This window comes from Anolis carolinensis, chromosome 6, assembly GCF_035594765.1.
Source record: "Anolis carolinensis isolate JA03-04 chromosome 6, rAnoCar3.1.pri, whole genome shotgun sequence".
Lineage (NCBI taxonomy): Eukaryota > Metazoa > Chordata > Lepidosauria > Squamata > Dactyloidae > Anolis > Anolis carolinensis.
In genome coordinates, this window is record NC_085846.1 from 32,442,445 (window position 1) to 32,458,163 (window position 15,719).

The following is a 15,719-nucleotide window of genomic DNA, read 5'->3' on the forward strand; positions in this document are numbered from 1 at the left end:
GCCCTGAATCCCCTTCGGGGTGAGAAGGGCGGTATATAAATGTCGCAAATAAATAAATAAACAAACATTAGGAAGAACTTCCTCACTGTGAGAGCTGTTCAGCAGTGTAACTCTCCACCATGAAGTGTGGTGGAGGCTCCTTCTTTGGATGCTTTTAAGCATAGCCTGGATGGCCATCTGTCGGGGGTGCTTTAAATGCGATGTTCCTGCCTCTTGGCAGGAGGTTGGACTGGATGGCCCACAAGGTCTCTTCCAACTCTGACTCTATGATTTGTTCAGAGGGAGAAAGCCTTTGCCTTCTTCTAAGGTTGAGAGAGTGTGACTAGTTCAAGATCATGCAGTAGTTTTCCATGGCCAAGCCATTATTTGAACCCTGGTCTCCAGAGTCGTAACTCAATGTTCGAACATTACACCACCCTGGCCCTCCTAATAAATATATGAGGGTGGGTCAAAAGGTTTTGCCTCCTGTGTCATAAAAATGTTATGAATGAACATATAACTGAAGAAGTTGCTACAGATCATAGCCTGAACTATCCTCTAAACTACCGCTCAACGTAGTCACCATCAGTTTGTACACATTTGCGTCATTGTTTAGCCCAGGCATCAAAACCATTTTGGAAAAATTCAGGATTTTGCTTTGCAGCCCATGATTTTAAAGCTGTTTTAATGTCATTCAGGTCACTGATTCTGTAACCATGTAGGTTGTCTTTCAGACGTCCAAAAAGGTGAAAGTCAGAAGGGGCCAAATCGAGGACATAGACATTACTTTTTTTCGTGTCAGGAGCGACTTGAGAAACTACAAGTTGCTTCTGGTGTGAGAGAATTTGCCGTCTGCTAGGATGTTGCCCAGGGGATGTCTGGATGTTTTGATGTTTTGCCATCCTTGTGGGAGGCTACTCTCATGTCCTCATCCCTGTCCCACCTGCATGGAGAGCTGGAGCTGACAGAGGGAGCTCATTTGACCTCTCCCCAGATTCGAACTAGCAACCTTCAGGTCAACAACACAACCTTCAGGTCAGCAGTCCTGCTGGCACAAGAGTTTAACCGAATGCGCCACCAGGGGCTCATGTAGGCAATACTGACCGGCCCATTTTTGCAATCGCCTGGGTTGTGAAAAATGACGTGTGTGCGGGTGCATTATCATGACGAAGCTTGATGCAACAAATGTCTTTTAGTGGTCTCTTCTTTCTTATTGCCTCCTTAAGTTTCTTAAAGTGTTACATTGCTTCGTTGTTGCACCATGTTGCAGGAAATCAACAAGAATAACACTCTGTGTGTCTCAAAACATTGTTGTCATAACCTTCTCCACATCCCAAAAAATTAAAGTCGACCAGATCAGAACAGAAGGTATTATTTAATACATTCTTTTCACTGTTTTGTTTCAGGAGCTGACATAATTAGCGACTCCGAATACAGGGCACTCTTATTTTGAAATTTATTTACCGCACAAGAGGAGGAAAAAAACAAAAACAATGCCCAAGATATAAACTGCTTAAAGCTATAACCCTTGATATCTGCAAAATCTAATACCAAAAAAGAAAAAACGGGAAGAAGGGAGGAGGGGAGGGACTAATAAGGTTGATTACATTAATCAAAGTAATGATAATATTCGCAATTCTACAATATGATTTAGAAATCTATTATACTAGTATATTAAAAAAGGTTCTTAGCTGTCATAAAAAAGTCATTAGTATAAACCCTTAATGTAGACAATTAAAATACTCCAATTTGTTCGTTTCCATCACAATTTCTATTGAGCCATGGAATAATTGGCTTTTACCCACAGCCATATATATACACACACACACACACACCATTAATACCGGAGCTCTATAAAGAGATATACACACCTCTTCTCTATAATGGTTCATATGAACATAAAATAGGAACCTTCTATGTTTTCTTCCAGGCATATCCATGTACCGGTAACACAAACATTGCACTTTTTCTACAAGAAGAAATGAGAAAAGATGCTATCCAATGCTCCAATACTTTATTTAGGCATTTATTAATGTAAAATTTATTTATTTCTATCATTTCTATCCCACCCTTCTCAGCCGCAGCGTTTCTTAACCTGGGGATTGAGACCCCTGGGGGGATCACGAGGGGGTGTCAGAGGGGTCACCAAAGACCAGTATTTTCTGTTGGCCATGCGGGTTCTGTGTGGGAAGTTTGGCCCAATACTATCATTGGTGGGGATCAAGAGAGTCTTTGATTGTGGGTGAACTATAAATCCCAGCAACTACAACTCCCAAATGTCAAGGTCTATTTTCCCCAAACTCCATCAATGTTCACATTTAGGCATATTGAGTATTTGCACCAAGTTTGGTCCAGATCCGTCACTGTTTGCGTCCACAGTGCTCTCTGGATGTAAGTGAACTACAACTCCAAAACTTAAGGTCAGTACCCACCAAACCCTTCCAGTATTTTCTGTTGGTCATGGGAGTTCTGTGTGCCGAGTTTGGTTCAATTCCATTGTTGGTGGAGTTTGGAATTGTGGGGATTTGTAAAAGGCACCATGATATAATGGGTTGACTGGAAAGACGTGGCAGCAGCTGATTGGCTAAGCGTGTCAGGAGCCAACATTATGATTTGCTACTATCTCTGGCTTGCTGCTGAGAGAAATTGTTTGAACAGGCACTTTTACCTCAAAGAGTGAAGAAATAACAGCTAGGAAATTAATGGCTGCCGACTCTCTGAAGCCTGATCATTTTTGAGACAATGAGGCATATATATTTAAAGACTGTTTTAAAAGGACTGTTTATTTCCTCTGTTCTCTGTAAGAAACCAGAGGCTATTGTATATATTGTTGCTCTGTTTGACCTATCGAACTGAAGTTACTGTTCCTTATTTCACAAACCTGAGTGACAAGTTATTACATTGCAGGGTAAACTTTGGTTCAGAAGCCATGGTAAAGCTTCTACTGTATTTATTTACATCTACAAGATCCAACAGAAATGCTCCTTGATTGTAGGTGAACTATAAATCCCAGCAACTACAACTCCCAAATGACAAAATCAATTTCCCCCAACCCCACTAGTATTCAAATGTGGGCCAAATTTGGCCCAGTGAATGAAAATATATCCTGCATATCAGATATTTACATTACAATTAATAACAATAGCAAAATTACAGTTATGAAGTACGTAACAACAAAAATAATTTTATGGTTCGGAGTCACCACAACATGAGGAACTGTATTAAAGGGTCACGGCATTAGGAAGGTTGAGAACCATTGTTCTACAGGATCCAAGAAAGCTTCAATTTCAAGGAAAGTAGGCTAAAATACCCTTCGACCAATGCAGAAGATACATGAGACAAATATCTCATCATGTTTTTGTGAACACAGGCTTCAACCAGTAATACAGGCGGGGATTTTAAAATATGTTTTAAAAATTAATAAATCTATAAATATGCATTGCTAGCATCTCTCCCTTGAGCCTCAAAATATGTAGTCTTATATCTGCCCCTCGTCCCGCGATAGTAACCAAAAAAAGTTGGGAAAGCTGCAATTATTATTTTAAGAGAGATTGAGTTTTCAAATCTGCCTCCTGCCCTGCAAAAACTGGCAGGCTGTGCACACATGTGCGCGTGCGTTCAAGAGAAAAAGCTCAGTGGGGCCTGTTTAAATAATAATAGAAAGTCAGAGGCTCTGCTTAGCCAGCAGCTTTTTGAACAAAAGCCCCCGTACTTCCTGTAGGGAACATGACAAATGTCTGTTTTGACTCATTTAGTAAAAGGCTGTGATGAAAGAGGCTGGGGAGGGGGGCAGAGACAAAGAAAGAGCGGGGAAAGAGCATAAGAAAGAAAATAGAGCATAAGAGGCAGAAAGGGAGAAAGATTAAATATGGGAGGAGAGCAAAGATACGCATGAGAGAAAAAAGGAGAACAAGGCACATATGTATGGGAAGGAAAGGGGGAGTCCAAAAAGAAGAGAAACAAAAGAAAAGGGAAAGCTGCCAAGTAGAAGAAAGTAGAAGGGGGAGATAACAGAATGAATAAAAATGAAATCAAAACAAAAATAAAAGACTGATGAAATTAAAAAAGAAGAAGAAAAAGAACAAGAGGGGAAATGATGTTTCAAATGGGGAAAAGAGAGAGAAGAGGTAAATATGAAAGGGAGGAAAGGAAGAAACCAAATTGTTAATCCTGTTGTTAAAATCAGAGGCACAAGAGAACCAAAGTTAAGCACTTTTAAAGATACCAGGAAAAACAATTAAACTCATGTTAAAAACTCTCCTGCTGAAACCAAAATGGGATTCCACTTTAGATTAAGAGTGGCCAAGAGACAGACTGGAATCTGGGTTGCTGTGAGTTTTCCAGGCTGTATGGCCATGTTCCAGAAGCATTCTCTCCTGACATTTCGCCCACATCTATGCCAGGCATCCTCAGAGGTTGTGAGGTCTGTTGGAAACTAGGCAAGTGAGGTTTATATATATGTGGAAGGTCCAGGGTGGGAGAAAGAACTCTTGTCTGCCTGAGGCAAGTTTGAATGTTACAAACTGGCTAGCTTGATTAGCATTGAAAAGCCTTGCAGCTTCAAAGCCTGGCTACTTCCTGAATCCATGAAAATGAACAAAATCTGGCTATCAGTATTTAAAAAGTCTAAAATCAGGACAGTAAATAAAGACCAACACTCAGAAGACAGGGGAATTCCAGACAAGAAACAATCAGGGCCTGTTAAAACCTCCCAACAAAGGATTACCCCAGGCAGGAAGTAGCCAGGCTTTGAAGCTGCAAGGCTATTCAATGCTAATCAAGCTAGCCAGTTTGCATATTCACACTTGCCTCAGGCAGACAAGAGTTCTTTCTCCCACCCTGAACATTTCACAGATATATAAACCCCACTTGCCTAGTTTCCAACAGACCTCACAACCTCTGAAGATGCCTGTCATACACGTGGGCGAAACGTCAGAAGAGAATGCTTCTGGAACATGGCCATACTGCCTGGAAAACTCACAGCAACCCAGTGATTCTAGCCATGAGAGCCTTCGGCAACACAAATTGGGATATCTTGATAGATCTCTGAAAGGCAAAAGTTTTTGAGTCTCAATTATGTCACTATTGCAATAGCTAAGGTGATTATGTACCCAAAGATATCCTGTTCTTATTGCTTAGTCTGTGTCCACCTGCCACTATTCTGCACTATGCTCTGATGGGTGAATCTCTGGGTAGATGCACACTTCACTCATACATCCATGCAACTGAAACCCTTAAGTGAGTCTATTAAGACCAACAAACATGTCAACTCATCTCAGTCCACTATACAAGCAAGAATGCCTCTGTACACATGCACAGGGATCATACACACAAAGACTCATGTATAAGTCTAGACCAGTGGTTCTCAACCTGTGGGTCCCCAGATGTTTTGGCCTTCAGCTCCCAGAAATCCAAAGGCTGGTAAACTGGCTGGGATATCTGGGAGTTGTAGGACACCTGGGAACCCGTAGGTTGAGAACCACTGGTTTAGACATTTTAGTCAAAAATTCCCCACAAAAAAGTCAGTGTGAGCACTGAACTTTAACTGTTGTCAAAAAAAGAACCAACCACTTCTTTGAGCAGAGTGGTGAAAGGCAAGGGTTTAGTCCTAAAAGAAGCAGCAATCCTTCCACTTTCTCTACCAAAATACAGCTTCTAGCTTTCGTGAATGCCTGGGTAGGGAAATTGTGATAACAGCATCGGTGCTTTTACCTCTCTGTGGAATGACCCTCAACTTATTAATGGATCATATAAAAATCCATATTTTTGCCCCCAAACCTGCCCTTGACTTATACATAAAATTGGCACATGCATGAGTATACATGGTACCACCAAAAGGAACAGCCACAGTTAAGGGAAGCATTACTCAATTCAACTTTGCTCCAAGATCTGTGTAATTTTGGCTGCTTTCGTATGGAATGAAAAGGTGGGCAACTGAGAGGGCAAACTATACACCAGCAAGATCGAATAGTGTGCACCAAATGTGAGAACCCTGCTACTTTCCAGATGTTGTACTACAACTCCCAGCACTCCTTACTATTCCTATACTTCCTAGGATGACACTCGCTATCCAATAACATTTGGGGGACTACATGACTCCGCCCCAACTTACATGCACTTAACTATTTTTTCTTTAACATGAGGTATGATAAGAAGTACAACTTAAGAATAATTTAACACCATTATTGGAAGGTGAATAGCAATTCCCTTTGCTCATGCCACTGCATTATGGTAATAATTTAGACTGTAGGGACAGCAAAATTTAATAACTGTAGACTACAAAAAAGCATTTGCCGGTCCTAAAACAGGAGTTTGTAGCCCAAACTAGAACTAGGAGGCTTGAGTCATAACGTGAACTGCAGCAAGGTGAAAGGAGTCATGGGAAATATAGTTCTACAAGGTTTAACCTTCACTGCCAAAGAGTGAATGGCGTCTTACCAAACTACAACTCCCAGGATTGCATGGCATGGAGTCATGGAAGTTAAAGTGGTGACATACTGAATTGACTCTACCGTGTAGATCAGTGGTGTTTTGGCCTACAATTCCCAGAAATCCCAGCCAGTTTACCAGCTGTTAGAATTTTTGGGAGTTGAAGGTCAAAACATCTGGGGACCCACAGGTTGGGAATCACTGGTGTAGATGCACCAATAACATTATTGGGTTTGAATACTGGAGAACGAAGTTCAAACCAATCCCCATGGTCATAGACCACAAGATGCATAGAACAGCCCTCCATACAAACCATTATCCTCCAGTACAGAAGACAGTTATATATTGAAAAAGGACTGAAGACAATTATTAAGAGAAGGGTAAGAGACAGGTCCATTTTCACCCAAGGAGATATTTTAGTGCAACAAACCCCTAATGCACTTCAAGGGCATTTTAGCACATGATACTAAAGGCACCTTTGGGCCTCCCTCGTCCTCTTTGTACATACCAGGGAATATTTTTAGCAACAAATTCACAGTGGAACAGAGTAAGTATTTTAGATCATAAGTACGTGCTAGTCAATATGAGTATTAGCACTAACAATCCCGACTGCAGGAAATGGAAAAACACAAATAGTTTCACTTAGGAAAAGAACTCAACTCCTACATTGTGTCCACTGAGAAAGGAGTTAAAGGGAAAGCGCAAGCATATACACCATTTACTCATGTAAACGCTGCCAATTTCAGCCCTTGCCAAATTTCTCTGCTCAGCAAGGAAGGAAGTTTCAGACAGAACTCTAGAGCGTCCTCCCATGACTTTACAAAATATTAGTCACCACCAAAAGAAAAATATTCTCCTCTATTTAGAGCAGTGGTTCCCAACCTTTGGGCCTTCAGGTGTTTTGGACTTCAACTCCCAGAAATCCCAGCCAATTTACCAGCTGTTGGGAACTGTGGGAGCTGAAGTCCAAATCACCTGGAGGCCCAAAGGTTGGGAACCACTGATTCAAAAAGTAGACAGGACATAATTTCTAGCTGTTATGGCTAGAAGACTAAGTCTTAAAAGCAGTCATCCCATTCTGGATGAAATGATAAACTAGTAGAAAGTAGGTCCACTGATCAGACAATGGGGCTTCAACCTCGGATATCATTTCTCAATATGACTAGGATAAGCTAAAAGTAATAAAATCAAAATTGAAGTAAGCAAATATAATTTCTTGGGTTTTTAACATTTTAAATCACAGAGTATGTATGTAGACCCATGTACACCAGTCCTTCACTGTTCTTAAAAATGGCTTCAATCCTCCATTTAAATATCCACAGATTTATTTTACCCAAAGAGCTATTCTCTGAGGCTCTTTGAAAACGAAGCCCTCTAAAAGCATTTTATAGGTCATTTCATACAAAGAGAGGAAAATGAAATGGAGACCCCTATTATCAGGCAAAACAATACAAAAACGAGAATTGGCAGAGGAAAAAAACGGTGTAATCAGAGATAGACAGAGAGAGAGAGAGCACTGTTCCAAACTACATTCCAATCTTGTTAATTTCAAAGCTGTCTGCTGAAACTAAAGTTTAGAGAGCAAGAGCCAAAGACCTCTAGTCTCACTGGGTAAAACAAACCCATATTTCCCATATCAGATTTGATTGCACAGTGTTTTAAGAGCTTGAATAAGTTATCACCAGAGGTAGGGGTTGTGCTGTGGGCTGTTGCCCCAAAAAGTAATTCTGCTCAAACCTTAATGGCATGTCCCCCAAAACTTGATCACCAGGATTAACGGCCAGAGACAAAGACTCTGTCAACCAGGCAAGAGTATGCAGGCCAAACTCCGAGGGTTTATATCAGACTTGACTGATCCTGAGATGTACTGCTCCTTGCCAATCCTAAGGATTGATATTACACAATTCATTTTCCCTTGGGTGCCTGAAGCTCTATTTATTCACCAAGCCTTGAATCCTCTTTATGCCTTACACCAGTGGTTCTCAATCTGTGGGTCCCCAGGTGTTTTGGCCTATAACTCCTAGAAATTCCAGCCAATTTACCAGCTGTTAGGATTTCTGGGAGTTGAAGGCCAAAACATCTGGGGACCCATAGATTGAGAACCACTGGCTTACACAAAGCCAAATACTTCTTTGTGAGAGCCACCAAAGTGTATTGGACTGAATGTTGGACTAAGACTAGGACCAAGGTTCAAATCCCTAACCAATCATGGAAATCCCTGGATTACTCTCTTAGCCTAAGAGCAGAGATTTCCAAACATTACATGTTGGGGATACACTTTTTAGACATGCATCATTCAATTTAACAAGCAAACCAGGGGTTAAATCAACCCCTTATCAGTTATATACACACATATATAAATTGCAGTAATGAAATGTATGGGGAAACTAAATATCTCATGCAAACCCTTCTCTTACGTTTTAAAAATATATATTTTTTGCTTATTTCATATAGACTGAGAGATGTCTCTTTAGATATGGGGGCAAACTTGCACACTGCAGCCAACACACTAACGTAATAAAAGCTTTGGAACAGGTGCCAATGGCAAATCTCACCTGAATAAGGCTTGCCCATGTCCTCACAAATATTCATGTGATAAGATCACTATACATTGGAGCAGGTGAAGACACAGAACAATAACAACAAACACTTCTTTGGGATTTGCCTGAGGAGGTATCCATTACCAATGGATTTCTCCCCGCTATGCAACAGCTGCTTATGCTCTTACACTGACACCTTCACAGCAGCCATCATGCCCTGTAAGTATACAGGTGAAATTTTACACATTGTCCATATCAACATGCAGTTCTGGTTCAGGTTTGCATGAAGATGAGAGCTTTAAAGTTTGTTTGTTTGTTTGTTTTTTCAATATAACAACAAGAACACCCCCAGCATAGCTTTTCCTAACGTTGAAGAACCTCTGACATTTACCCTCTCCACTTCCCTTTATTTTTCAGCTGCTATGGAAAGACGCATGGTTACAACAGAATCCAGACAAGCCCATTTGTACCTTAGGGAATGGCAATGTCATGTAGCTTGAGGGTTGGACTATGGCCTTGGGAGATGAGGATTTGAATCCCTACTTGGGCATGGAAACCTACCGCATAACCATCGGCAAATCACATCTTCAGTCTCAAAGAGTCAAACCTCTCTCTGCACCTTGCCAGGAAAACCCTATACATCCTAGTGACCATACATCAGAGTCACATTGAAGGCACAAAACAACGAACAGTTCCTCCACAAGAGGGGGTTAACCTGCTGGACTCCATACTGCTTCTCACCTGGAGGAGTCTTGCATGGAAATGTTGGCAGCTGCATACTATTCATTCACTATGAAAGGCTGGTGTAGAAAAACTGGGAAAGGTTGTTGCTTTGATCTACAATTCCTTGGATGGTTAGAGGATTTGGAGACATATAACCCCCCAAAAAATATTTCAGTTCTTTGTCAGTTCCAGCAGAATAGCTACAATAACTTCACAGCCTCCTCGTGCATGTGCTCAATTGCGGGCTCTAATTGTGGGCTTGACCACATGGCAACAAACTGCAGCTGCCAAATCTTCCATGCAGATACAAGCATGACAGGTAATATCTCCAAGGACCTAGAACGCAATTCCCAACGGTCTGAATCCACCCACATAAAAAGTATTCTCAGAGGCAAAGAGACTGGCCTGGTTAAATAAAAATGAGGAAGTCACGCAAGACCTGGACCAGTGAACTGGACAGATATTGGTGTGATGCTATGGGGTCTGAGACCTCTGAGCAGGGCGTTTATGAAACACATAAACAATAAGTAGGAGTATATTTTAAAGGTTTGAGCTAATGGGAGACTTAAGTTTGGACACAATCTCACCTTTTCTTCTCATGAAAAGGAGCAAAGACTTGAAGACTTCACTGCAGAAAGCATACTGTGCTTGTTCAGAGGCATCGTTGTATTTTAGACAACAATTTGAGTATAACCAGGATACAAATATGGGACAGATTGATATTCCAGGTGTTTCAGGGCTTCTAAAGGAGTGGGTTGCGTGTATGTGCCCCTAACATTTAATGAAAATGTCATCCTTCCCCTTGAGGGGAAGGTATTCTAACCTGCTTTCTTCGCACACAATCAATTGCGATGTCGGAAAATGCACGATTCCTTGGCTAGTGGGTTGGGGTTGGAGTTGGGGGAACAGGGGAATCCCTTCAGTGTTACTAATCTTCCATCAGTTAGATTACCAGAAACCCCTGTAATGCTCAGCTAAGCCCAGCTGCAGGAGTTCAGTTCCCAGGATCTCAGCTGCCCTACATCTGCTCAGAACCCCCTTTTCATGTTGTCATTTAATCACTGTGGAATCCATATAAAGCGTCTGGAGGAATTTGTAGGCATATTTTCCCCAACCTATAAAGCTTGGGAACCTGGAGAGAAGGGGGAGGGGATCGGGCCATCCCCACCACCCTCTCTTCTCTTCCCATTACACAGAACACACTATGAAACATTTCTCCAGCCACGATTACACAAAACACTTCTCCAGCAACAACGTGCAGGCACACATACGCACAGTGACTTCAGACCAAAGATAAAAGTCTTCCACGACTTCCATTTAAGATTTAAAACTAGGGCAAAGTCAAAATCCTGACCCCGGATGTGTGAAATGCAGGAAGGTGGGGGGAGAGAAGCTTTGCTCCAATTCGCTCAGGGCTTTTAGTCAACCAAGGTCGTTGCAGCAAAAACATAAAAGCATGAAAGGAGAGAAGCTTTTGTTGGAGGCGGTTGGAGGGGGGGAGCATCAGAGGGAAAGATGAGGCGGGGGTTTTTTCATACAATGCTTAGCAATCATACAAGCTAAGCTTGTATTGCCAGTTCAGAAGCACCAATGCCAAAGATCTCAATCTGATGTCCTTGCCTGGGTGTGTACATGCACTGGGGGAAAGACAGCAACTGGAAACAGGTCCAAATGAAATACAGCTGACGTTTACTACCTGGAGATCAACCAAGTAAATTAAGGTTCTGTACTAGACTGCGGTGGCCCAGGAGAACAAATCAATGTGCTGCCACCGTGGTCAACAAAGCCTGGAAAGCACTACAACCTATAGGCTGGTTAAAACACACATGTCCTCTGCTAGATTATTGCAAGATCAAGCAGAATAATCTTCATATTTAAGTGGTCCATGAAAATACCAGTGCAACATTCAATAATGATGCCTGAAATATTCAGTGGTTCATCATAGAGTGAATGTGTGAAGCACATGTATGTGGGACCAGGATCCTTAACCCCTAAACCAGTGGTTCTCAATCTGTGGGTCCCCAGATGTTTTGGCCTTCAACTCCCAGAAATTCTAACAGCTGGTAAACTGGCTTGGATTTCTGGGAGTTGTAAGCCAAAACACCTGGGGACCCACAGGTTGAGAACCATTCCCCTAAACACTTTTAAATGGTGGCTGAACTTCATTAATTCACAATTAAAGATTTATCTCTTTTCCAGCAATGCATCTCCAAAATATTTTGGTTTTATAGATCCTTCCCATTTAAATTCTCCCAGGAGATGGCCTCCTTCTTTCAACTTAATAGCAGGCTATAAGAAGAACCAGATCAAAGTCGTTTATAGATAACTGTTCTGTTTTTCTAGTGCCTAGCCTATGGGCGCTCCATGCAGTCATGCCGGCCACATGACCTTGGAGGTGTCTATGGACAACGCCGGCTCTTCGGCTTAGAAATGGAGATGAGCACCAACCCCCAGAGTCGGTCACGACTGGACTTAACGTCAGGGGAAAACCTTTACCTTTTTAGCCTAAGGGAAGCTCACAATACTCTCCCACCTATGGCCCCCAGTAAAGGATACATGAAGGCAAAATATCACCAACACTGGAGAAAATATAGAGTCATTATAAATATAGCAGCCATTTGTAGCATCCTCTGTGACATTTTCAAATTGGTTTCAAATCCTGCAATGATGCCATTTGTGAAGAACAGATTCTTTCTAATGTCTTCAGTTTCCTACTTTCCACATTTCCTGAGTACTATATGATGAGAAAAGGAGAGCATTGCCCTGTCCATAACTATAAGTAGCACCCTACCACAAAATTTCAGAGTAAATTTCAAATCTGCTTTGGATCACGAGCTGCCACTGTCCCATTTACTTTTCCCATTCAATGTACGATTTTATACAACTTCAGAGATAAAGAAATATCCTCTTGAACAATATCATCAGCAAAAGACATGGATCTGCTTGCAATGTTTTGCGTAAACTGAGGAATCCCCTGTTCTCAAATTCATAAAATGGAGGATGTGCCTTGCAGTGAAAACCTGTCCCTCCGAAGCATAGACTCGTTTCTGTCAATGTTACAGATCTGGAGCAAAAAATAGCCAAGAAACGCAAGCAGAAGAAATAGGTACAACTCACATATACTGTACTTTATGCTTATCATTTGTGTATGTACCATGATTTCAAAGGCAGTCTGGTCTGAACTGCATAGAATATAAATGTAGGCAGTCATTTTTTCTTTCCTTCCAGATTCTTGCACAACTTACAGCATACTAACATCAACACTTCAGGTCAGTACATTATACGTAAAATAAAAGGTGTTTACAATGCACATATATTATGAGTCACAAGGAAATATCACAGTTCTCATTTTAAAATCAGGAAAAATGACACTGCAAGTACATTGAGCTGAGTAATTAAGAAATTGAGTAGGTAGGTGCTGGAACATCTATATTAAGGATTCCCCATCAAGGAAGGTTTGCCACTTCTCCTTGACAATTTGCAGAGGAATCCCCAGATTCAGCACCCACATCCCAAAAAACATACATACATGCATAGGTAAAGGTTTTCCCCTGACATTAAGTCTAGTCACGTCCAACTCTGGGGATTGGTGCTAATCTCCATTTCTAAGCCGAAGAGCCAGCGTTGTCCGTAGACACCTCCTAGGTCATGTGGCTGGCATGACTGCATGGAGAGCCATTACATTCCCACCTGAGCCATAATAATAATAATAATAATAATAATAATAATAACTTTATTTTTATAACCCGCCTCCATTTCCCCATAGGGACTCGGGGCGGCTAACATGGGGCCAGGCCCCAAAAAATCACAATAAAACAGAATAAAATACATACAAACAAAACAAGCATCATCAACAAAGATTTAAAGCCGTACCTACTGATCTACTCAGATTGGCATGTTTTCAAACTGCTAGGTTGCAAGAAGCAGGGGGTAAAAGCAGGAGCTCACCTGGCTCCCCACATTTGAACCACCAACCCTTCCGCCAGCAAGTTCAGCAGCTCAGCGGTTTAACCCGCTGTGCCACCAGGGTCTCTTACATACATACAAACATATATACACATACATACACATATATATTATGGTATTTAGGGCAAAAATGCTAACAAGAAAATTGATCTATAGTGCCTTTAGGATAGTTTGCGGCCTGTACTTCAGAGACTCACTCCACCCTTTCCAAAAGAGGCTGCATTGACCCCCAACAATTCAAAGTACTTTCCCAAAGCATCTTCACTTTCCTCCAGGCCCCATTTATCACAACAAAAAGAGCCAACTTTGCAAAACCAAAGACCTCCTTGTCACATTTCACCCCTAGGAAGAGACAATTGCAATTATCCTCTGTATGTGTGTGTGCGCATGCACTAAGAAGGAAAATAATAGCAGATGATGCTTTACGTCTGATTCCACAGGAAGCGTTCCTCAACCAGAAAAATTCACTGTTAGCATCACTTTAGTCTTCCATCCTGCTTACGATAAATATTTAACTCAAAGGAGAGATTTGTCAGCAAATGCACAGGGGTACCCCTTCAGCAATGTAGGAGCTATTGTCATGTACAATTCATCTCCTCTTTCTTTCCTCCATGCATTTATTTAAAAAAAGAGAATGGTCGCTGATGAAATATTTTGGCCTTTGTTCCCGGGACTCCCCCTCCTGCAGCTTCCATCAGATCCTCTTCCCTCCCCTTACTCCACCCCCCCCCCCAAAAGAGAAACCCATTTATCCAATTCAGAAAGCCCACTTTTTAAAAGCAGGCAAATTCCAAGCTGAGAATCGCGAGGTCGTCCTGTACCACCAGCCGCTGACAGAATGATAAAAAGCCATCCTTCTATTAATGGGTATTTCCCATCCGCTCAGCAACCCAGCTGGGGAAGACCAGCTATAATTAATCTTTAACTCTGCGTCAAAAGGGAGAAAAGCAGGTGAAGGGGGCGGCAGCAGAAGAGAAAAGGAAATTGGAGCAGGGGAGAAATCGAGCACTTCTTCTCACCCGCTTTGGGCAAAAATTAACAAAAACATGGAATGTGCTGTTGCTCAACCAAGGGATTATTTAACCACCAAAGCTCGCAACAAAAAAGGCGATGCTGAGCGTGTAGATGGGTGCGTTTTTCCTTTATTTTCTTTTGTTTTTAATGGACATTTTAGAGAAAATCAGTATGGTTCAATACCAACTTGAACACAAATCAGCTTCTTTGAAAGTCTTTCATGACAAGTCCCATTTTAAAAGGCAGGAATTCCAAGTTGTCAGATTCAAGATAACCTTTACACACAGACACAAAGACAGCCTACAGAATGGATTTTCAAATTTTCAGACTCTTCAATGTGACATCACGCTACATACCACCATACAACACGTGCCATCATTAACTTTCTCATGGTCTGATGAACACCAAATATATAGATATGAGCATGGGAAATGCTGCCAAACTCCACTCTCCCATTCAAACACCATCAAGAACAAATAGGGGTACTATATTTCCGGGTTGCTGTGAGTTTTCCGCGCTGTATGGCCATGTTCCAGAAGCATTATCTCCTGACGTTTCACCCACATCTATGGCAAACATCCTCAGAGGTTATGAGGTCTGTTGGAAACTAGACAAGTTAGGTTTATATACCTGGAATGTCCAGGGTAGGAGAAAGAACTCTTGTCTGCTTAAGGCAAGTGTGAATGTTGCAGTTGGCCACCTTGATTAGCACTGAATGGCCTTGCAGCTTCAAAGTCTGGCTGCAACATTCACACTTGACTCAAGCAGAGAAGAGTTCTTTCTCCCACTATGGATCTTCCACAGATATATAAACCCCACTTGCCTAGTTTCCAACAGATCTCACAACCTCTGAGGATGCTTGACATAGATGTGGGTGAAACGTCAGAAGAGAATGCTTCTGGAACATGGAAATACAGCTCGGAAAACTCACAGCAACCCAGTTATTGTGGCCATGAAAGCCTTCAACAACGCATACAGTAGTCTCGCTTATTCAACATAAACAAGCTGGCAGAACGTTGGATAAGTGAAAATGTTGAATAATAAGGAGGGATTAAGGAAAAGCCTATT

At 41.7% G+C, this 15,719-nt stretch overlaps 1 protein-coding gene across 4 annotated transcripts in view; it reads right to left on the minus strand.

The window, feature by feature from the left end:
• rara (retinoic acid receptor alpha) overlaps positions 1–15,719 on the minus strand; it is a 282,413-nt gene that overhangs the window by 85,782 nt on the left and 180,912 nt on the right. Inside the window, exon 1 of one of the 4 annotated variants that reach the window (XM_062957877.1) lies at positions 8,146–8,289. The exons of the other annotated variants lie outside the window; for them this stretch is intronic. The gene's annotated coding sequence lies outside the window, so the exon portion shown is untranslated. Of the gene's footprint in view, positions 1–8,145; positions 8,290–15,719 lie in introns of those variants that run through there. 4 annotated transcript variants of the gene reach the window in all.